A 23,014-nucleotide genomic window follows, 5' to 3' on the forward strand; every position below is an offset into this window, starting at 1 on the left:
ACATTTCATAGCTGTACACTCTTTGAAGGAATAAGGTGGGAGTTGAGGTGCGCTGAATCATTGTTCAGTAAAGTGTGTCACTTTATTTCAGAACAGATGTTTCCAAATTCTTTTGAGCGTGCAGCGGAACGTAGTCGGAAGTTCCCCAGGGGGGCGGATTTTTATCAACATGCCGTTGCACCTAATATCTTTAATTCAGCTTTATTCTCTGTGCTGGATCTCATTCAACAATAGACAAATATGGTGGTTTATCTCTATCCCACCATGCAACATGCCACACGACAGAAAAAAAGATTGTAATAATGAAAAACAGTATATTTAACTAGAATTACTTGGTAAATATCAGCTAAAGATGTTTAGCTTAATTAGAAAAATAATAGCTGAATGCCTTTGTGCCATTTAAAAACATATTCTACAATTTAGCCAACAAAATATTTGTTTAGGTCACTGGCCACTCAGTATTTACCTTGATGCATTACATGTATAACTCAGGGCGTTTTCCCACCTGTAGTTCATTTATTTTGTGTCAATCAGTTGATGAATTTAACTTTGTTGGGTGGTTTGGTAAGTTTTCACACAGAAACATGAACCTTAAGAAAACAAAACAAAAAAACCCCCACAAATATTTGCATTAAGAAAGTCAAATCTGTTGCAGCCTGTGTTTTTTTTTTATACAATACTTTTAAGAAGTCAGTTTCACCAGACGTTTGCTCTGTTGTTGCTTTGTACAATGTAATGAACAGCCACCTTGTTATGTCTGGTACTTCTCTCTTTGTGGTAGTGGATGTTTTTTTTTTTTTTTTTTTTTTTTTTTTAGTGCACGCAATTTCCAGTCACCTTTGTAGCATTGATTTGGCCAAATGATTGTCTTGATTTGGATTGAATTTGTTTTCCTTAGCTGTTGAGTTCTGTGAATTTATAGTGCTGGAAATTCCAAAAACTGAATTATTTAGCACACCAACAACTATGACAAGACCTATAATTACCTTAAAATGAAGCAATTTGTTTATCCTCAAACACAAAGCGGTTATCGTTTTAATAATGTATTAATTGATTGCGTATATTCTAGAGGTGTGCCAATCGATCGGTCACCGATCATAATCGGGCCGATTTCCGTGAAAAAGTGCATGATCGGTGATCGGCGATCATTGGCATACGTATTTGCATACGTATTAAAACTTTCGCTGTCCTAACATGAGACAGATAATCTCTGAAAAAAATAATCGATCTCCTCCCTGTTCTGCATAATTACTCCGCTCAGTCAGAACCAGCCACTCAGAGCTAGCAGTAATCAGCTAGCCGCCATGCTAACAGGAAGTTTTCATTCAGTAACTCTGGATTGTTTATTGTAATGGATCCTGTTTTTGCCTTTGAATGTTAAGTTTCATACTTGAACTTCTTGGCAATGTTGAGAGGTTTTATTTTGGCTCTTTGGGTTATTTAGCCTCTTATGTTATCAGTCTGTTAAAGATAGTATTATCAATAGCAGTACAATTTGCACAATGCCTGTTTTGTTTTCTTCTTGGAAAAAGTTATTAAAAACAAGTTTTTGTCTAAATTAAGGTGAATTCATGGTTCCTTTTTCAACATAATGTAACCAGTAGTGTTTATGATAATAATAATTATGTGATCGGTATTGGTGATCGGTATCGGTGATCGGTATCGGCAGGAAAAAACCTGATCGGCACATCTCTAGTATATTCGCTTGGTGTACTGTTTACCTGCTGCAGGGAGGCTCTAAAGCCCGACACCTTTTCTGCTGTTTTCCACTTCCTCAGTTTGTCCAATACTCTGAGACACGGATCATCCTTTAGTTGATCCGTCCAGCTTAGTAAGTTTTCGATTTTGAGAACAGAGCACTTTGGGGTGTTTGTGTTTAAGGTGACTTCAAACTCTTCCTAGAAGTATTTTTAAATCTTTCGTCTTTTTTTTCCCGATGTGACTATTTATCTAGCTACCCATCCCTAGGAGAAGCCAGCAGAGGGCCTAGCTGTTGGCTGCAGAGGAGGGATTTATATACTCCCTAGTGTGGACAGCCAAACCCTTGTGATTACTGCCTAATCCTCTTCAACATATCATGTGCATCGTGGCAGCACAGTGAGCCTTTGTGACATCATTTGGGGGAGGCTGATTTGAGGCTGCTTAGTAGATGCTTCTCTTCAATTCCTGTCCCCTGCATGCCTGTCTTTTGTAACATCTCCCTCTCATGCAACTGTTTCCTAACTATATTTCCCCTGTCAGTCTCTTTATCTCTCTCCATCCCTCCCTCCATCTCCTTCCATTGTGTGATGTGGGAGGAGGGGGGAGTAGTGGGCTGATGGAAGCAAAGAGGAGATCAGTGAGGATTATCACTGTCTGGAGAACACGGATGGATTTGTACGCCACCGCCGTAGCTGGTTGTTGTGCCAACCTGCCCTCGACTAATGGGAAAGCAGAGCACTGTCGTAGCACGAGTTGATATCCGTCAAAAGCTCTTAACTAACAAATCTGGTGACTCATGGGGGGCAATTTTCTTAAGTGTGGCTCCAACCAAGTATTCCATTAATGCACAGACATGAAAAATAAAAAAAACAATAAACAAAAAGACGTTCCACATAAAAAAAAAGAAGAAACAAACAAAAAATGGATGGCTAGGCAGCATGTGGTGCAGCAATGTGAAATAGAAAAATTAAACCTGAATCCTCTTATTAAAAAAGATTAAGCCCCTTTCTCCCTGGCTATCCTTTTTTTTCCCTTTTAATCTGCTCCTCTAGTATCTACTATTTGGTCCTATTCTCCTTAATTTATTACTTGCACAAAGTTTTCCAAACTCCGCAGCTTTCTGCTCTGGTCAAGTGAGAGGTCACAGAGCGTTTAATCAGCTGGGATCAGAATTCTACAATAACAAACACTTTCAATCTAAATGTGATCTTCTGCTGAGTTCCCCGTGGAGAAATGTTGAACTCATGTTTTCCCCTACTACTTGAATCTTTTATTTTTTTATTTTTTTACATTACAGTAACCCAATGTAAAAGTTTATGTTAAGGAACATTTATCCAACTCTTAACATCGATTCTACTTCCACTGCTAAGATAATAATCCTCTGTTTGCTTACATAGTTTTTTCTGCCACTGTTGAAAGAGAACAAACATCAATTAGACAATCGAAAGGCACATTAGCTACTCCGCCTCGTTCAACCAAAGGCCATAGCAACCTTGCTCAACGATAGCTTTTCAAGTTTAGTTATAAGAAACTTTTTTCTCTATAAATGGAAATATAACACAAATGCTATTAGCTTTAGCACTGTATGAGAAGTACACATTTATTTGCCATTAGTTTTCTAACATTATCTAAAATTGAAGCAACAATGCTAATGCTCTCTTCTACATAAATACAAACAGTGGAGATTCCTCTTGGATTTTTCTTCATTCCTCTCATGCTTCTATAGCTTGTTGCAGAGAAACATTTGAGTTTTCATTCATTATTTTTGTCCAACATTTTTGCTTTACTTTGAGGGTTTTTAGTGAAACTCCAGTAAGGTTTAAAAGTTCTTTAATTTTTTTTTTTTAAATAAACGGGCAAAATTTTTTAAACGAATAACTGTGTCCCTGAACTTTAGCTCATAGACCTCTGGAGATTCACCACATGACCGTATGAGGTTGATGATATAAAAACCTGTAATAAATGTAGCACAATATCACGTTACTTACATACTTTTAAACAGAAATATATTGCATGTTTTAATTACAGACATTTTAAATTTCTATACCATAGCTATTTTATGCATAAAAAAGGTGTGAACTGTGTTTCCTAGAGTGAAAAATATTGATGTCTTCCTTCAACTACTAACCTACAGCATCGGGTAGGTTAGTAGCAGCACTGCATTTCTCAAAGCTTCAAACAGTTTGGGAAAACTGTGATCCCCCTTTATGGCTTTGTTTTTAAAAGGACTCTAAACTCTAAATGGTGAAACATTTTCTGACATTTTGAACATTTCTGATCTACCTTTTTGTCTCCTATGCCTACTGAGGGGGAAGGTACAAGCTCCACTGCAACCCTGTGACCATTGTTAGGGTATTCAGAATGAAAGTGTGAATGATTGAAAGTTTGACCAATATTACTCAATAATAATTGTAGCGTGAAGTCGTTTTTTCCTATATAGTCATGGTAGGTTTTTTCTGAAAAGTTGAGTCGTTTAGTATTGAATGATTTTCAAAAGACCAAAAGGTCTTTAGTCTAAAGTCCTTTGCATTTCCTTAACATCCGTAGAGACACTTCACCCTCCTGTTGTGGTTGATGGAGGTGTTAATATGTTTCTGAAAATTTGATTAGATTTAAACCCTTGGGAGGAGGAACAAGTGATAATTTAATGCGAAAAACAGTCGAGTGCTTTTGGGTCTGGCATTAAGCTAGAGGATATTTCTCCTAGTTACGACTTTCTGGGTCCATTGTGGGTGAATTCTGAAAGTAATGATTGTCTGTGGCATTTGAATTGCCAGTCATCTTGTCAATTAATCACAGCCCTCAGCTAAAAAGTTCAAAAAGAGCTGAGGCATATCTGCATTGTCAGGCCCATTTTTACTAAGCGTTTTTTTTTTTTTTTCTGAACCTTGATAGAAAATACTTTGGTGCAGTCTGAAGCATAACAGCATTTAATAAAAGGATGGCGGAGCAAAATCGTTACTGAATGTTCCAAAACATCTTTTTTCATGCAAGAACGATTGTTTTAGGCCTCAGTCCAAGCCAGTATCAACACTCCTTTGCTCGAATGTTTTATCTTATTAAAACAAAACAGAGTTTAGGTCATTTGAAAGAAGTTGATTTTCTGTCATTCAAGCCCACAGTGCGCCATATGTGTATTTATTTATTTATTTTAATTGCTATGTTTTGTTTTAATGTACAGCACTTTGTATCAGCTGTGGTTGTTTTAAAGTGCTTTATAAATAAAGTTGGTATGGTATGGCTTATTGCAGGCAATGAGTGTCGCAAATTCTGAGTTTGAATTTTAAATCTTAGCACATTGAATGAGGTTAAATGTGTTTTCTTCCTCATATATATTGTATGAAATACGTCCACTTTCAGATATAACTTGTCCTTACAATGCATATTTTATAAGACTTATATCTTCTTATCCAATGTTTTTTTTTTTTTTTTACAGCGTTCCCTTCCTAACTGTTACAATGGATGCAACTAAATCTCCAAGATGCATTACAATGCAAGAACTCACCTGCTTCTTTCCAATAACAACAGGAAACTTAATTTAAACTGTCATAATGTAAATAAAGGGAAATATTATTAGAGAACTACAAGTATGGAGATGTAACATGAATGCCAGATTTTATAGAGTAGCTAGTGATCATTCATCATCAGGACCACGTTTCTCAATATTGAAAAACCCAACACTGCGTTGTAAAAGTAAACCGCTGGTTAAGCTCAGAGATTTATTTTTACTTTTATTCTCTCTGAAAGTTGCAACCGTCTCCTCTCTCTCACTGAGCTTTTTATATCGTATGATATGTAGGTGTCGGTGCTCAAAAAGGGCAGATGAGCTGTTGCGAGAAACAAGGTGTCGCAAACAGTGGGCAGGCGGTCGTGATGTAGAGAAAAGAACGTGAAGATTTCTAAAGTGCAGTCCCTGGACAGGGAACAGGGTGTCAAGGAAGGTGTTAGTTATATCCTGTTTAGCACCCGGAAATAGTCACAATGTACTCCATGGCAGAGCCTGCGGTGCTTTTGTACAGTATTTACTCACTTCAGTGTGGGCTCGTTTTGTGTTTCTTCTTTATTTTTTTTTCTGTAACTTTTGATATAATTTTTTTTATCTCTTGACCATCTGCTTGTCAAGAGAGTCTGATTGTTAAATATATATATATATATATATATATATATATATATATATATATATATATATATATATATATATATATATATATATATATATATATATATATAATTTTCCTTTTGCAAAGCACCACAATGTAAGTTTTAGAAAAAATATTGATATCAGATTTGTCTCACTGCTTCAGTGTTGGAAAAGTTAAAATAATGGACATAATAATGGCAAGTCGATTGTTTACATGTGGAAATCACATTTAAATCTGTGATTCTCCTAAGCACAAGACATCGGTGTTGTGAAAATACAGACATAAGAAATGTAACCGTATCTTTGCATGACCCAGATATAATCTGGACCCGTTTCCAATTAAAGTATTTAATGGGATTCCATGGCTAATTTTAGATCTCCAAGTATACTTTTAACTGCTCAGACTGTTGATTGTCTTAGCATTTATGTATGGGTATCGAAAAATGCTGCTGTTATTGTAAAACACAATGAAGTAGATTTTTTTTAAAATGTAAAGTCCTGTGTTTGCTGCTTTTGATGTCATGAATCAGTATATTCAGAAAGCAGGTCACGCTGACCGTTCCGTTTCTGACCACCCTGTTTTAAAGCACATTGATGCCAGAAACTGCTTGCAGACCTCAAAGCCATAGTTCACAGTTTGTGTGAGTTTGTTGAAAAGCAACTGAGCACAAAGTGCCACTGGATCATTTCATTAATGTGGACAAGATTCCTCTAACGTTTGACAGTTTCTAAATAAATGTGTGATTTATATAGGCCAGAAAATAGCATAATAATTTTCTTGCCCTGCTACATGGCACTGTTTGAACTGCATTACACATAACATTGGCTAAGTCACATATCCTTCAGATGCTTACAATTTGTAATTAATGAAATATTTTCTGTCACATCAAACACACATCACACTCATTTCATAAATTACCAAAAACTCATTAAAATTTTAAAACCCCTTTATGACAAAGCCAATAGTGCATTACTGTATCTAAAACAGTGCCCTGTATTTATTACATGCTCGGTTAATTTGTTTACTGCTGAGCTGCAGGATTGTATCCCATGAAAGAGCGATAATGAGAACACGGGGGAGCACACGGGAAATGTAAGCAGCAAATTATGAAGTTCTGATGGCTATGTGGACAATTTGGTGATGGTCAAATAAGGTTGCATAGTTAGTTGCTAATTTGAGTTGCAAGCATGCCAAGGTTTGCAGTGATTCCATTTTGAAAAATGCAGCAAAAGGGAAAAAAAAAAAAAAACTAAATAGGTTCTCGAAGCTGTCAAGAGACTCTCAACCCTCAAACAATAAGGTATGAAGTGGCTCTTGGGAAGAGGATGTTGCCTAGCTGGCTGGTACACGCTCAACATTTTTGGAAATGACGGTACCTGGAGATTTGTAGACAAAGTGAAAAGTGGGACCAAAAAAAATAAATAAAAAAAATACTTCATGCTTACTATACCGGTGTGGGGGTAGGTGTTTTACAATGTGCTTGATTTTGATGTTTCTGTATATGACACTGTTTTGGAGATGTTTTTAGAAGATACAGAGTCTGAATGACACACTCCCAGCATGGATGGAGGAGGTGTGTATGCAGTGTGGATGCTTGCCTGTACCATGTGACTTGAGGCAAAGATGCTGACTCTAAAGTCAGAACACCAAGCTCCTTTCTGCTCACCAGAGCGTTACGTTATCCTCCAAAAACCACTTAAACACACACAGATTGAAATCAATGTGGCATTTTGACAGCCAATATTTAAAGTAACTCTATTATTGATTTATATCTTTCTGTAGGAAATGCATTATGACACCAATTAATTATACCAGATGGAGGTCCTTTAATCGGAGCTAATTTAGTTTGAATGGTGTCATCATTTTCTATATTTTATTTTACCCATATTAAACATAGATCTTACCCACAGTCAACTGAAATTGATCCTAATAAGATGTGTTCAGAAAATATACAATTAAATAAAAATGCATAAAAAATGTAAACACTTTAATCATATTTGTATGAATTCATATAATTCATACAAATATGATGAAACTCAATCATGTGAGTGCAGTTGCAAAATAGTTCAATTTAGCACATACAATGAATGCAGTTTTTTAATAAATAAAGCATGAGCAAATGTTTTTTTCCCCCCTTTTTAGCTAGTGCAAAATTTAATAATTTCTAAAGACACACCAGAAACCACGTTTCACATGGGTTCCTGGTGTTTATGACGTCCAGCACTGAAAGAATATAAACAAGTAAATCCCTTCGAGTGCTCACACCGGCAATTTCAGGCCTACTAAAGTTTCTTCTTTTAATCATTTCCACATAGTTTTGTCACATATTAAACCTCAAATAACGAAGCTTGCTTTCGTTTTATCTTGAGGATATTTCTAATGTACCTTTTTCCAAGCCCCATTAGTTTAGATTAAATTTAACATCTATTACTTCAGCCCATATAGAGAAATAATTGAAACTGTATGAGGGAAAAGGTACCATTGCTGGTATTTCTGGGAGTAATTTATCAGAGGACTCTTCATTTTTATGTCCTCTGGCGCAAATCTGAAAATTAAAATTTCCACCAACCACCAGACAATTTAACTTAAGTTAAATGGCTGTGGCAAGTACAAGCATGCACACTGTCTGTGGATGGGATTGTGCAAACACAGAGAGCTCGCTCTACTGCTGAGGGCTACGGATTCAGGTCATGACTCTGCATGTTCTCTCTACATGGCCTGGGGAGGCTTCACATCACATCATCTGGCCGTGAGTGGACATGTTTGCTCTGACTAGTCCAGAGGATTGCCAGCCTCTTGCCCTTAGACCCCGTCGCCCCTGTCTCTATCCCGATAACTCGCATTTCAGCTCTGTTTAAACGAATCCCTGTGACTGGCTCCTGCCGTCGGTGTCATCGCCAACTAGTGTGAGATCACGTCTCGTTCAACCACCACGAGGGCAGAACTCTTCCTCGAGAGAATTGTTGGGCGAGTGACACTGAGATCCGAAAGGGCAAAGACAGCAGCTTGCACGCAGGGCTGTGAGCCCAGCTGATGCGATCGGTATCTGTTTATTCTGTCACTCATTGAGTCAAGGAAAGAAAAAAAAAGTGATGCTGATTTTGTCAGGATCCGTGTTTTTGTGTGTTTATATTTGAGTTTTCTGTGTTCAGTCCTGTTTCCCTGTGAGTCTCTGTCCTGTCCTCCCCGTTGATTGCTCCCCAGGTGTGTCCCATTCCCCTGATTACCCCGTGTGTATTTAAACCCTCCTGTTGTCTGTGTTCCTCGTCGGGTCCTTGTCGTCGTGTCTATGTCGTTGTTCGTCTACGTCTCATTGTGGTTCTCACTCGCCAGTAGAACTGTTAAGTCCTGGCTTGTGTTTGTTTCCGTTCACTCGCCAGTAGAACTGTTAAGTCCTGGTTTGTGTTTGTTTCCGTCTAGTCCATTCTGACAGTTGCTACCGGTATCTAGCTGCGTGCTTGTTCCTGCCGTGCTGCCTGCCATGGACTGTTTCGAGCATCATTATTATTAAATACATCTTATTCATCACCATAACCTGGGTCTCAGCGTCTCTCCTCACCGCACCAACCACACCGCCTTATGACAGAAGGACCCGACCACGACCGGTGAGGACCGCAACATCATGGACCCAGCAGACCGTCGTTCCCTCCTGAGGGAGATCAGGAGGTACGACGTGGAAATGGCCAAGCCCGACGCGCCGTTCAGCCGGCTAAACGCCGCCACCCGTATGGCCATTCAGTTGGACCGGTGGATTCCGCTTCTCCCTCAGCTGGGCTTGGTGGAATTTTTCAAGGAGGTTGAATGGGAGTTGCAGACAGTGAAGGCGGAGTTGGCGGCAAGATCAAGGCCAGCTCCGCCGGGTCCAGCGTCTGCCTCTCCTCCACCAGTTCCAGCCCCCGAGTCTGCTGCCGGAGCGCAGCCGCCCGAGCTCCCCGAGTCTGCTGCTGGAGCGCAGCCGCCCGAGCTCCCCGAGTCTGCTGCTGGAGCGCAGCCGCCCGAGCTCCCCGAGTCTGCTGCTGGAGCGCAGCCGCCCGAGCTCCCCGAGTCTGCTGCTGGAGCGCAGCCGCCCGAGCTCCCCGAGTCTGCTGCTGGAGCGCAGCCGCCCGAGCTCCCCGAGTCTGCTGCTGGAGCGCAGCCGCCCGAGCTCCCCGAGTCTGCTGCTGGAGCGCAGCCGCCCGAGCTCCCCGAGTCTGCTGCTGGAGCGCAGCCGCCCGAGCTCCCCGAGTCTGCTGCTGGAGCGCAGCCGCCCGAGCTCCCCGAGTCTGCTGCTGGAGCGCAGCCGCCCGAGCTCCCCGAGCCTGCTGCCGGAGCGCAGCCTTCCCCCGAGCCAGAGCTCCCCGAGCCTGCTGCCGGAGCGCAGCCTTCCCCCGAGCCAGAGCTCCCCGAGCCTGCTGCCGGAGCGCAGCCTTCCCCCGAGCCAGAGCTCCCCGAGCCTGCTGCCGGAGCGCAGCCTTCCCCCGAGCCAGAGCTCCCCGAGCCTGCTGCCGGAGCGCAGCCTTTCCCCGAGCCAGAGCTCCCCGAGCCTGCTGCCGGAGCGCAGCCTTCCCCCGAGCCAGAGCTCCCCGAGCCTGCTGCCGGAGCGCAGCCTTCCCCCGAGCCAGAGCTCCCCGAGCCTGCTGCCGGAGCGCAGCCTTCCCCCGAGCCAGAGTTTCCTGAGTCTGCTCCGCCCGAGTTTCCTGAGTCTGCTCCGCCCGAGTTTCCTGAGTCTGCTCCGCCCGAGTTTCCTGAGTCTGCTCCGCCCGAGTTTCCTGAGTCTGCTCCGCCCGAGTTTCCTGAGTCTGCTCCGCCCGAGTTTCCTGAGTCTGCTCCGCCCGAGTTTCCTGAGTCTGCTCCGCCCGAGTTTCCTGAGTCTGCTCCGCCCGAGTTTCCAGCCGGCCTTCCTGCCGGCCCGGCGGACCCGCCTCCACGTCTCGGCCTTCTGCGCCGGAGACGCCGCCCGCCGGATCCGCCTCCACGTCTCGGCCTTCTGCGCCGGAGACGCCGCCCGCCGGACCCGCCTCCACGTCTCTGCTTTCTGCGCCGGCGGAAGAGACCGCCGGACCCGCCTCCACGTCTCCGCTTCCTGCGCCGGCGGAAGAGACCGCCGGACCCGTCTCCTCGCTTCCTGCGCCGGCGGAAGAGACCGCCGGACCCGTCTCCTCGCTTCCTGCGCCGGCGGAAGAGACCGCCGGACCCGTCTCCTCGCTTCCTGCGCCGGCGGAAGAGACCGCCGGACCCGTCTCCTCGCTTCCTGCGCCGGCGGAAGAGACCGCCGGACCCGTCTCCTCGCTTCCTGCGCCGGCGGAAGAAACCGCCGGACCCGTCTCCTCGCTTCCTGCGCCGGCGGAAGAGACCGCCGGACCCGTCTCCTCGCTTCCTGCGCCGGCGGAAGAGACCGCCGGACCCGTCTCCTCGCTTCCTGCGCCGGCGGAAGAGACCGCCGGACCCGTCTCCTCGCTTCCTGCGCCGGCAACGTCCGCCGGATTAGCCTCCTGGTTTTCCGCCCACTCTGATGGGTAGTTTTTTGTTTCTGGACTCTGGCCCCTTCCGTCGCCCCTCCGCCCACCCCGTTGGGTTGTTTTTTGTTGGACTCTTGCCCTCCTTCCGTCGCCCCTCCGCCCACCCTGTTGGGTTGTTGTGTTTTTGGACTTTTCTGTTTTTTGTTGGGCGTCTGGTATCCGCCCTTGAGGGAGGGGTACTGTCAGGATCCGTGTTTTTGTGTGTTTATATTTGAGTTTTCTGTGTTCAGTCCTGTTTCCCTGTGAGTCTCTGTCCTGTCCTCCCCGTTGATTGCTCCCCAGGTGTGTCCCATTCCCCTGATTACCCCGTGTGTATTTAAACCCTCCTGTTGTCTGTGTTCCTCGTCGGGTCCTTGTCGTCGTGTCTATGTCGTTGTTCGTCTACGTCTCATTGTGGTTCTCACTCGCCAGTAGAACTGTTAAGTCCTGGCTTGTGTTTGTTTCCGTTCACTCGCCAGTAGAACTGTTAAGTCCTGGTTTGTGTTTGTTTCCGTCTAGTCCATTCTGACAGTTGCTACCGGTATCTAGCTGCGTGCTTGTTCCTGCCGTGCTGCCTGCCATGGACTGTTTCGAGCATCATTATTATTAAATACATCTTATTCATCACCATAACCTGGGTCTCAGCGTCTCTCCTCACCGCACCAACCACACCGCCTTATGACAGATTTGGAACCAGCAGGGACTCCCAAGTGTTTTATTTTTTTATTTTTTATTCTTTCATATTCATGGCAGCGAGAGCACCCACTGAAAACAACTGGAAGCAGAAGATTAATGACCTTGTCCCTCAGTCTCTTTGCAGAAACTCAACTCTATGCTCAATTACAGTTTATGTCAAACGAAAGATGCCGCAATTAATGTTTATGACTGATTAGGAGCAGCAGTATTCGTTACTGCTCCATGGTGTATTAAGCAGAGTGTTTGTTTAAGGGTTGTAAAGACAAAGCATTTTCTTGCCATTGTCATTCACTTTGATTATGATTTGATTTCTTCGATGGTCCTTCCGAGGACATTCTCGTGAACAAATAAAAAAAAAATTAATTGTTTGCCACATCGAGACTTGATTAGAGAAAGACCAACCACAAAATCTGAAATGTCACATTTGCTTTTGTGATAATTCACTTGCAAACATCTGAGGCATTATATTGAATTAATTACAGAAATTTATCACAGCTTAGAACTGCGACGCATCTGTTGCCTCTGCTCTGATGATGATGTCTTTTGTGGGTTGAGAGACTGTAATAGAGATTTGGTTTTACCAAAACAAATGTCTTATTTTCACAAATCTCTTCCAGAGAGATTCTCTTGCACACATTTATTCTGTTTTTACAAACAAATATTGGTTTTTGTCTTGAATACAGCCCAAGATTAATGCTATGCTATCAATAATGCATTGCAAAAGCATTTGCACTCCTTGAAATCAGTCGGATGGATGGACAGGATGGACATTTTTAAGCTTTGCCACATACCCTTGGTTGAATTTGGGTATTGACATTGACTAGGCCATTCTAACACATGAGTATGCTTTGATGTTCAATTGTAGGCCTGTTAGCACAGTCGTGCTAGTAATTGTGCTTCAAGTTGAACATTTTCTTTCCACTTTCTAATAAAGGATTGAACATATTAAACATCTTACACATTTGGATATTGTTTTATAATCTTACCGCTTTAAACTACTTGGCACTTTCTCTCTGACCTATGTGGTATTCTCTTTGGTGTTCATTGTGATCATACTGAGGCTTTACAGAACAGCTGTATTCATACTGAGATTAAAATTACACTCCATTTACTAGCAATGTAACAAGGGTGCTGATTACATTGGGTTATACTTTTGGGTAATTGAATACAAATGGATGCAAGTCAAATTTTAGCTATGACATGATAAAATATTGGAATTTTATGGACACATAAGTGTACTTGAATAAATAAATTATTCAAGTACCTAAATTGGTACTTGAATAACTTATTTTACTGAATATTTACAGATTTCTCTGTTTTTGTCTAGCAGTGAATAACATAACTAAAATTATGTTTTGTTAAAATGACCAAACACTATGTTGTAGTGTCTTTACCTTCAAGTGAGAATTGGCGAAGATATATTTAATTAAGTTCAGGGACCGTCTCCTGTTACCAGTGGCTGCCTGGTATCCACTGATGCAAGGACACAGGAAATTAGGTGCTTGTTCTGTCTGTCGTTTACTCAATAAAGTAAAAAACACAGCCAACAGGTTTGCTTGAGGTGCTGTAGAGATATAGAATAACTTCCCTCTTCAATCTTTTCTGCTGCTTCACACTTCATCACATCACTTTGTATCCCTGTAGCTTATTTGCCAGAGCTGACTGAGGCACAGAGCCATATTTCAAGAGGGGTTAAGTAAGTTCATGTAGTGGTTTGACCCACAAGTCCAGTCCCCCACTCTGTACTTATTTACCAAATACACACTTGTGTGGCCTGCAGAACCCTTCAGACAAAACACAAACACTATGAGTGGCCTTATATTTGTTACGTAAAGGCACTTTTTTTCAGAAATACTGTAATAAAAATAACTTTGTGATGGAGGTGGGGGAAGCTAATTCGTCTAACAGGGACAATTGTGCCTTCAGTCCCATAGGCAAGCAAATCACTTCTTCCTGAAATTATGCAAATTAAGACCCATAAACCTCCCTGATTTGGTGCAATGCTACTCTTGTATTTAGAAGTGCCTTGATAGTTCATCTGCTGAAAACTGCAGCATGGAAAAAAATTCCTTTGAAAATCCTGAGCTTGCACTTAGCAGAAAGAATCATCCGAATCTGGACAATTCCTCCAGTAAGAAATTCCTTGCAGTAAGCTGTGCAGCTGTAGTCTGTCCTATTTAATAAGGGCTTTTACTGCTACTCTCATTTAACTCATCACTCTTTACGATTTCCAGATTACTATTCATACACATTCATTTTATAAAGGCTATTCCTGATTTGAAACTGTCTTTTTTTTCACAGCAGAAGATTGGCCACCACTGTTATTAGGCTACCTACCGTACAGAATCAGATATCCCAGCATAAGACCTGTTATCTGTCTTCTTCCCCGAGAGCCAGGAAAATAATAAGCTCAAGGGCAAGCAGTCAGGCAAAAGCTTCTGGAAATAGTTTAAGACATGTACTGCACACCACCACTTCAACCAGATTTATCTCCCCTCTCATTTCCCATGCCACTTCTCCACTGCGTTAAATCTCTTTGTGTTTTGTCTCATCTATTCTGTGACTCCTGGACTGTTCCCCTTAGGAACAAGGTGCAATTTTTTTGTATCTATTTTTACCAAGCAATTACAAACAGTCCTACAAACGTACTAATGAAATGCTTCGGGGTCGCTGATCTCCAGTATTATCCAGTGCAACAGAGGGGCAACAAGTGCTGACAGTGAGACAAGCTCATAAAGTTTTAACAAGCATATATGCCATATTTAAAAACTTTCTGATATAATATTTAACTACCAGTAGTGCTCAGTAACAGCTGCCCTGTCAGATGCACTGTCTCTCCAGTTGTTTATCCAGCTGGGATGTCGGTGTGCAGCACCAACAGAGACATGAAAGATATTTGACAGCGACGGGCTTCTACCACCATCCACAACAGAGCAGCATCCATGTAAAGTCATTACTTTACATAACAGGATGAAAAGGTAGAGCTCATGAACCTAGTTGGTTAATCCCAAAGTTATTCTAGATACACAATTATATCTTTATTTTATCAGATAGTAGTTTCATCAGACCGTTAAAGGCTTTTGAGTTAATCTGTCAGGATTGGGCTGGTACGGTATTTTCCGGGATTTATTTAGTCGATGCAGATTGACTGACACCATAAATGAACAAAGACACGGAGCTAACAGTGGAGAATATTAATTACAAAATTAACTTACTGAAAGTAACAGCTTATGGTATCTGTGACAGTGTGGCCTGTTAGAAGTAAACATCCTGGTTCTGCCATGTCCAAAAGTACATGCAGAGGCAGTGTGGCATGCTTCTTTAAGCTTGGTGACTGTCAGTACGCAATAACAAATGTAGGAGAAGCAGCAGTGCACTACTCTACATTTGGCAACATGTAATGTTTATTGCACATTTCATAATTGGTGACTGTTTTTATGATGTAAAGCCCTTTAAACAACCTTGTTGCTGAAAATGTGTTATACAAATAAACTTGACTTGACAGCTGCAGAAAACGCGTCTTTATTAAAAGATTTTTACACTGAATGACGAAAAATGTTGGCGCTTCTTGGTTGTAAAGTCTTGAAAAAAAATCACCGGCCCATGCTCAGAGTCTGTACATGTGATCGGGTTATCTGGTGAAGATACTTACCACACATCTTCCAAGTGAAGTGTTTTAATTTGCCTCTGGCCTCTGGTTTCTACTCTTGTGAGATTAGATTGTATTGTGGGCTTAGCGAATCAATTACAACCAACCCCCAGACCCACTTTCTTATCCTCGTAGTTCTAGAGATCGAGGTTCTGAGGATCTCTGCTGAGTTTGCTGCGTTCCTCATCAGTGGATTGATGGATGCATGGATGGATGTGTCAGTCTGGATCTAAGCGAGCCACAAAAAGGGGTGGTGCTTTTCCTTTCATTATGAAAATGGGAATTTTAAATACACAAAGTACACATTAGAGATGAAAGGAGAACAATAGTATCCCTTGCAGAGTTTTCCCACGGTTTCCTCAAGCTAAATGCTGAGTTGGTGACACACACTAAGAGTTCATGAATTATTCAATAGCCTAGTTTCATTTTTGTAAAAAAAAAAAAAAAAAATTGGGCTGGTGAAGATTATTATATCTACTGTCTTCAGGGTGAATAAACACTGTTGCTTTTGCTTCCTCTACCCATTGTGTATTCTGTGGATGAAGAGGATGAATATATCAGCTACAATATGAAGTAGCTCCGAGCTGTGTTTACACAGTGTGTGGTGTGATTTAAAATGTTTAGAGTGAGGGAAATGACCATAAACCTTGAGGGGGTTGTGTATGAGAGGTTGGAGTTTTTTTTTTTTTATAAAGTTACCTGATTAAAATTGACTTCCCTATTATTTTCCTACAAAGGAGTCATAAAAAACCTAATCTATTTATCAGACGGCTCAGTTTGACATATTTACTAACTGCCCGTCAGTGATATGATTATTATTATTATAAGACATGTGAAAGGAATATAGTTAATTTACTATCACAGCTGCAATAATGACGAGGAAAAATAGAAAATAAAGACACAGAGCCAACAGTGAAGAATATTAGATTTTTTAAAATTTTGATTATTTGATTCTTTTTTTCTTTAACTACATATTTTATGCATTAACATAAGTATAACAAGCTGTTATTGAATGGATACAATAGTCAAGCTAGCTGCTCAGCTAGCCAGCCTGCATTCAGCTGCAGTACAGACACACTCATAGCTTACCACCTGTACTATTACCTAGAAAAGTGGAATGTGTGGTTCTCTTATACCTTCCATTTTATTACTTTTTGTATATCTTGTATATTTTCAAAAATATATAGGAGCCATCTTCCATTCAGCTGACTACAGGGGCTACAACAGGTGGGCGAGGGGAGAGCGTTTCATTTTTCACCAAACATCTAAAACAACCTCCGGTAAATCCGTCTCTGGTGGCTTAATAAAAGGACTTTGCCGTATGATGGGAGATTTTTGCGGTTTTCAAACCTCAGTATACCTTGAGACCAGTAGCTGCTGTATGGCTGCTTGGCTCTAAGACGGACTGATGATCTGTGCAGGGTGCACCCTGCCCTTTTCACATCAGCTCCTGCAGATGGGCACCAACCCCTACAGTGACCCTGAACGGGACGGAGCATGCATAGAGAACCAATGGCTTGGTGTCATCTACAGGAATAAAGATGGAAAGTAAGATATGTTCAGTAGAAAATAAGCAGAATGTAACTGATTTGCAATGTAGAATCACACTTCTAATGTAAAAAAGCTGATTAAAAATGTGTTAAAGAGAAATAAGAAATTCAGGGGAGTGTAGGTAAAAAGGAACAACCTGCAGAGTTGTGACTGTGTAAATTATATCCTGTTATTTATGAGAAAAAAAATGAGGCCCTAAAAATTAAAAGTGTTTACATAGTTATTTTTTTATTTCCTTTAAGTGAAATTATGTGTTACTTACTGTTTATATGCAGTAAGTAACACATAATTTAGCCCAATGACAATGGATTTAAATAATATGCTCTACGTCTGCCGTCCCATGCATGCTGATAGTAACTATTTATGGTAATATGCTGGGGCTGGTCCGTGAGTGGCCAGCTCTGATAAAGCACTGTGTCTAATTAACACGCTGACAGCACCACTGTCTGGTCAATCACAGTCTTCCACTTTATTAAAGTGTTTAAGGAAGTCACTCTGGCCCTTGGGGAACTGGTACAGTAATTTTCCCCCTGCAAGCCAGATGATACGCCCAGAGATGAAGCAAACCGAGTGTGACCATTTTTCCCCTCTCGCTTTTCTTTTTTTCTTCTCTCCAGCATCTTCTTTCCATCCCTTCCCCCCCGAACCCCTGATATATTGCTTCCAGTGCCTTTCTTGTACTTTAGTGTTTCTGCATCCTCTCCTGTTTGTTATTCTTTAACATTTCCCTTCCCCTCCCTTTCTATGAAAGTCAGACGTTCCTACCGTTCCTGGAATCTAAAAATAGCTGCCAGCAGGAACTGCTGACTTTTGCTTCTTAAAGCCATGTAAGTATAAACAACCAGACATTTTTGATTGGCTGGCACAAGGGGAGAAGAGCTTCATTGATATCTAGTCAGCAGCAGCAAACAGCCTGGGCACAGCAGAGAACACTTTGAAGCTACTAATAATAATTAGCCTCCGAGATGAAGGAGACGGTTATTGTATTTACACCTTGGCACGTTGAACTGTGGCGCTTTTATGTAAGCCAGGCTCTTTCAGATATAATTTAGCTAAGTCTTTATCTCTGATTATCGTTATCAACACCTATTTTTCAAGCTACCTAACTCCCAATTCCCGACATGACGCATGCTTTGCCAAATATCCTCATGTGCATTACAATGAGAGTTGTGTGTATGTGCAGTTATTTGTGATGGCAGAATTGAGAAAAAAAATAGCATTTAAAAAGGTCCTGACACCACATTAGTTAATGTTCGTTTCATCTGAGTGGGAGCAAAATAATTGTTGGTTGAGAAAGTTAGGATAATGGATGGTTAAGTGGGATCATTTTTTGCAAACATCTGAAGTAAAAATTATTCACCTGCTTCCAGTCTCGGTCACAGTGTGTGACTTGTGTTGGGTTGCGGGAAAATAAAATAATACATCCCCCCCCCAAAAAAAAAAACAGAAAAAAAGAGAAAAAGTTCACCTAAGGCACCACAGCTTTGGCACAGCAGAGTAATTTTTTCTCTCTGAAATGTATTGCTTCTTAGAGGCACTGAAGGGGATTTTTTTTTTTTTTCTGAAGTCTGTGTCGTACATGATAAGAAACTGATGTGAATCCAGCTGAAACTTGGGTATCTATTAATTTTCCTATTTTCTGCAGGATAGCTTTTAAAGATGCCTGTCGATGGTGTTTCCTGTGTCTGCCTCAGAAATTTACAGTAGGGTTCGTGCTATGACTTGTCTTGGAGACCTTTTAGTTTGCCAACAAAGGCATGTAATGTTATTCCTGGCATGAATGGTTAGAGGGTGTTGTTGCTGTCCTTTATTTCCCCTGCTTCGAGATTCAGTCAGGCAGACCTGTGGGCAGTTTATAGGGCCCACTGTGACTGATCAAAGGTCAACTCTTGGCAGCACAGTGACACTGACCCTACGCCTGCATGTTGTGTGAGGTGGCAAACTCTAAGGTCTTCTGACGTGATCCATAGTGACTCAGGCAGGCCTTAACCCTCTGCACACTGACTCAACAGTGTCAGGTACTTTCTCCTAAGTGTGTATTCAAGATGTTCACATCACTGAGCAGCTCCGGGGTGTTTTTCAGTAAACTTAAGTCGTGGAATAAGAAAGGTTGCGGGGACATGTTTCTGAGAAAGTTAGAGTTCAAACAATCGAAAGATGAAAGATGGCTGTAAGACTTTTTGTATTGCTGAAATTCATATAGAATAACAGAAATAAACAGAAATAAACAACTGTCAGCAAAGGTTTTTTTTTGTGTGTGTGCAGGACTCAAATTCTGTCTGGAAAAAAGCAGAATAAGGTTAAAAAATATATAAAGTGTTTTAATGGAATCCAAAAACAAAGAGTCGTAGGCCAGGAAATGGAGACAATAATAAAAACAAAAACAGAGACATGAAGTTTGGGCAACAGAAGAAACAAGCAGAGACTGAAGGACCTAGAGGGAGATGTACACCGAGGAGAGGAGATCAGTGGAATAAGACACAGACCAAAGGAATGAATGCCACAACTGAAGCTAAAAATACAAATACTAGAAATATGAAAGCAAACACAACAGATTAAAACTCACCTCAAAGGGTGACATAAGTGCAGTAGCAAAAGGGAGTCTGTGTGTGAAAATTAATGCTCAATATTTTATTCTGACTTTCTTTATACCGTTTTCCGTAGTGTACATGGAGGAAATTTCATTCTTATGATATATCTAACTGATAAAGTTAGAAATAACAGCTATAATTGCAGGACAATGTGGTTATACAGACATTATAGGCTAAATTGAATGCATGGCACAAATTTAGGATTTTTCAATTTTGTAGATAATAAAAATAAAAAAGCCAAGTGGGCATCAATTCCAGCTCCCTAAGCAGTAATGCTCTTTTTTGTGCTGGTCTAACCAAACCCCAATGACATCTGTATTAAACTAAACCTGTTTCAGGGAAACAACATACGGCTGACCCAAATACCCAAAAATGTAATTTATTTTACTAGAGGAAAGTCACGAAGCCTGCTCTCACATGGACTGACACACACTCACAGCTGGGTTAGCTCCAAGAGCAGAGGATGGCTGGTAGCTGCGGTATTAAGAGAGACTCCAAATCTTCTTCATACTGAGGTTGCTAGCCGACCGATGGAGAATCGACTTCGAGGAACCATGAATCAATCCTTCGGGAAGCACTGGGCTGTATAATATTGAAAAGTGCACACTGTACTTGTCTTTCTTTCTCCTGTCTGGCCTCCCTCTCGCTAGCAGTGGTTGGTTCAGTGATAAATTCACTGTATTATAGTAAAGCATGCATTTATAACTGGAGTACCATCAGCCCAGTGGAATACGACATTTGATATGATCCGAACAGACTCGTCTTGATGGAACACCGTAGACTGGAAGTCAGTCTTCATATTGTCCTTCATGAAAAATTACCTTTAAAGCAACTACTGTGACCATTTCTCCGGTTTATTTGAAAATTAACTGCAATTCCTTTTGCAGGAAAAGACCAATCTGATTAGTTTTATAGCAGACATTTCCCAAATGTGTCCAAAAGTGGTGATAAACCAACCTGGTGCTGAATAAATCACGTTTTATGAGTCACAATTTGCGCTTAGTATTATTATACTAGGTTTCTTGCCAACTGTTTGTCATTATACACAGCATACCTAAGTGAGATAAAACCCACCATAAATTTGCATTTTATCCCTAATTGTTCCAAATTTACAAAATTATACTCAAAAAACAAATCTGCAAATGACATTCAGACTATCCATTGAATCATACAACCTTAAAACAAAACTTGTCATTTAGTGAAATAACTTATTTTTGGTTTGCATCTGCAGATTTTTTTGTTAATCTTTAAATAACATTCCTTTGAAAACGTGAGATGTTTTGTGTCTTTTGTTTCACATGTGCTAGAACTTCAAACCTTGTCATTGTTTTGGGTCTAAACGTGCTCAGTCTGAGACATGGCAGTGGCCGCATCATGATGTTTGAATGATTTTCTTCATCAGAGAGAGGGAAGCTGCTTGAAATTGATAGGTTGATGGATGGAGCTAAAAAAATATGGCAATTCCAAAAGAAAACTTCTGCAAAATCTTGAAACATAGAGTTTGTATGCAGGAATGGTAATATTTCTAATATTTAAAGCGTTATTAAACTCCTTATTAAATTGAAGACAAGTCATTTTTTATATTGGAAAAGCATGAGTTCAGATACTTTTGCTTCCAAATGATCACAAAATACTTGTTTGAAGCTAAGTATGCATAAAGCAGGGGGATTCAGTTTCATTTGCCTATTTATCTGACAATAAATCACATAATGTTGTATTTGCAATAGACCTGAACCCTGCCATTGTTGTGTGCTACGTTTCCATGATGAGACTTTCATCCAGCAGAAACAGGGAAGCTGATCTGAACTGATGAAAGATGGAAGGAGGTCTACAACCAGGAGTTGTGGATGAAAAGCTGTCAGACTTGAGATTTAAATGTTTGCTGTCTATTTCGATTAGTGTTGTTCTTTAACATGAGGTGTTTCAAATATTTCACAACAGATTCTCATGCTTAGAGATTTTTATCTGATAAAAATTACATAGCTATTATACTTTTTGTGGCTAAACATGTGTAAGTAGGGAATTTAGGCTGTTGCAGGCCATTTCCCTTTTGCCCAGCAGTAATCAGTCAACCAACAAAACAAGTCATTTTACGTCTGCAACGGCTCAGAACCTTGCCATTGTTCTGTTGTGTGCAGAGTGCCCTCTTGACACCCCACATCCCGGAGGTCTTTGTGAATCCAAGAAGATCCAATTTGACTGAGGGAAATGCAAATGCATTCCACAAGCTAAAGTCTGCTCAGACATGCGAGGGATTGAAAGCTTGTGCCGTCGTGTGTCGCTTCAGTCAAAAGACACACCAAGCAGAAACCAGACGCGTTTTCGCATCGCCGTGCCATTTTTCCACCTGCCGTCATCCCCACCCCACCAACAAGGGGGGTATTTTCCTCCACACCTTTCCCCTGGAGTGGTGGTAACAGTGAATGAGGAGTCATGACTGCCTCTGACAATACACAGGAGAGGGAAGCCTCCTTCATGCCTCATTGACTTTGTTTTCTCTAGCTAATTTTTCCTTTCTCCTCGCTGCCCGCCTCCTGTCCCTCAAAAGCGAGCGCGTGCACATCGTACACGGACAAACACACATCCCTTTCATCTCCTGCCCTCCTCTCTCCACGCCTCAGCGTTTTTGATGGTGATTTTGACACACAGGCTGTCATGCAGCAGTTCTCTTGGAGGTGGCGATTAACAGAGCTGTCGCCATATGGAGTGAGATCAGCCGTCAAAACCCAACATAATTGGCTCAGTGAGGAAAAATACTTACATAACGAGTCTGCGAAAAGGGGAGGGAGAACGCGGTAGAGGCGGACACTTTGGTCTTTGCAGCTGCCACTATTAAATGGCCATTAAAACACTTGCAAGTGATTCATTAATAAGAAACAAAATGCACCATAAAACCCAAAGGAAGACAAGAAACATAAACTGTTCTGTTTATCGGAGTACATGTCCCCCTAGCAACAAAGAAAACCAATGCAACATGGCTGCAACATTAGCCAGTTATGTTTGGTGATGACCTACACAAAGGGACAAGATAGAGCGATTTATCAAATTAATGCAGAAAAACTCACATTTGATGAAGCCATTGTCATGTCTACACCTAATATTGAAATGGACTTGAAGTCTGAGCCAAGGGTTTACATTGCTGAAGGCCTAATTATATGGATTGGCTGCAGTAGAGCGTAGCCTATCAGCTCTGGGGAGAAATTAATT

The 23,014-nt window shown here is 41.4% G+C and overlaps 1 long non-coding RNA gene across 1 annotated transcript in view; it reads left to right on the forward strand.

Annotated features, from left to right (window-relative positions):
* Positions 1-511: 511 nt before the first annotated feature.
* LOC148153727 (uncharacterized) overlaps positions 512-23,014 on the forward strand; it is a 239,395-nt gene continuing 216,892 nt past the window's right edge. Inside the window, exon 1 of the long non-coding RNA XR_015761540.1 lies at positions 512-816. This is a non-coding gene — a long non-coding RNA (uncharacterized LOC148153727). The remainder of the gene's footprint in view (positions 817-23,014) is intronic.

Source organism: Poecilia mexicana, unplaced genomic scaffold, assembly GCF_051168715.1.
Source record: "Poecilia mexicana isolate PSO_F unplaced genomic scaffold, ASM5116871v1 scaffold_19, whole genome shotgun sequence".
Lineage (NCBI taxonomy): Eukaryota > Metazoa > Chordata > Actinopteri > Cyprinodontiformes > Poeciliidae > Poecilia > Poecilia mexicana.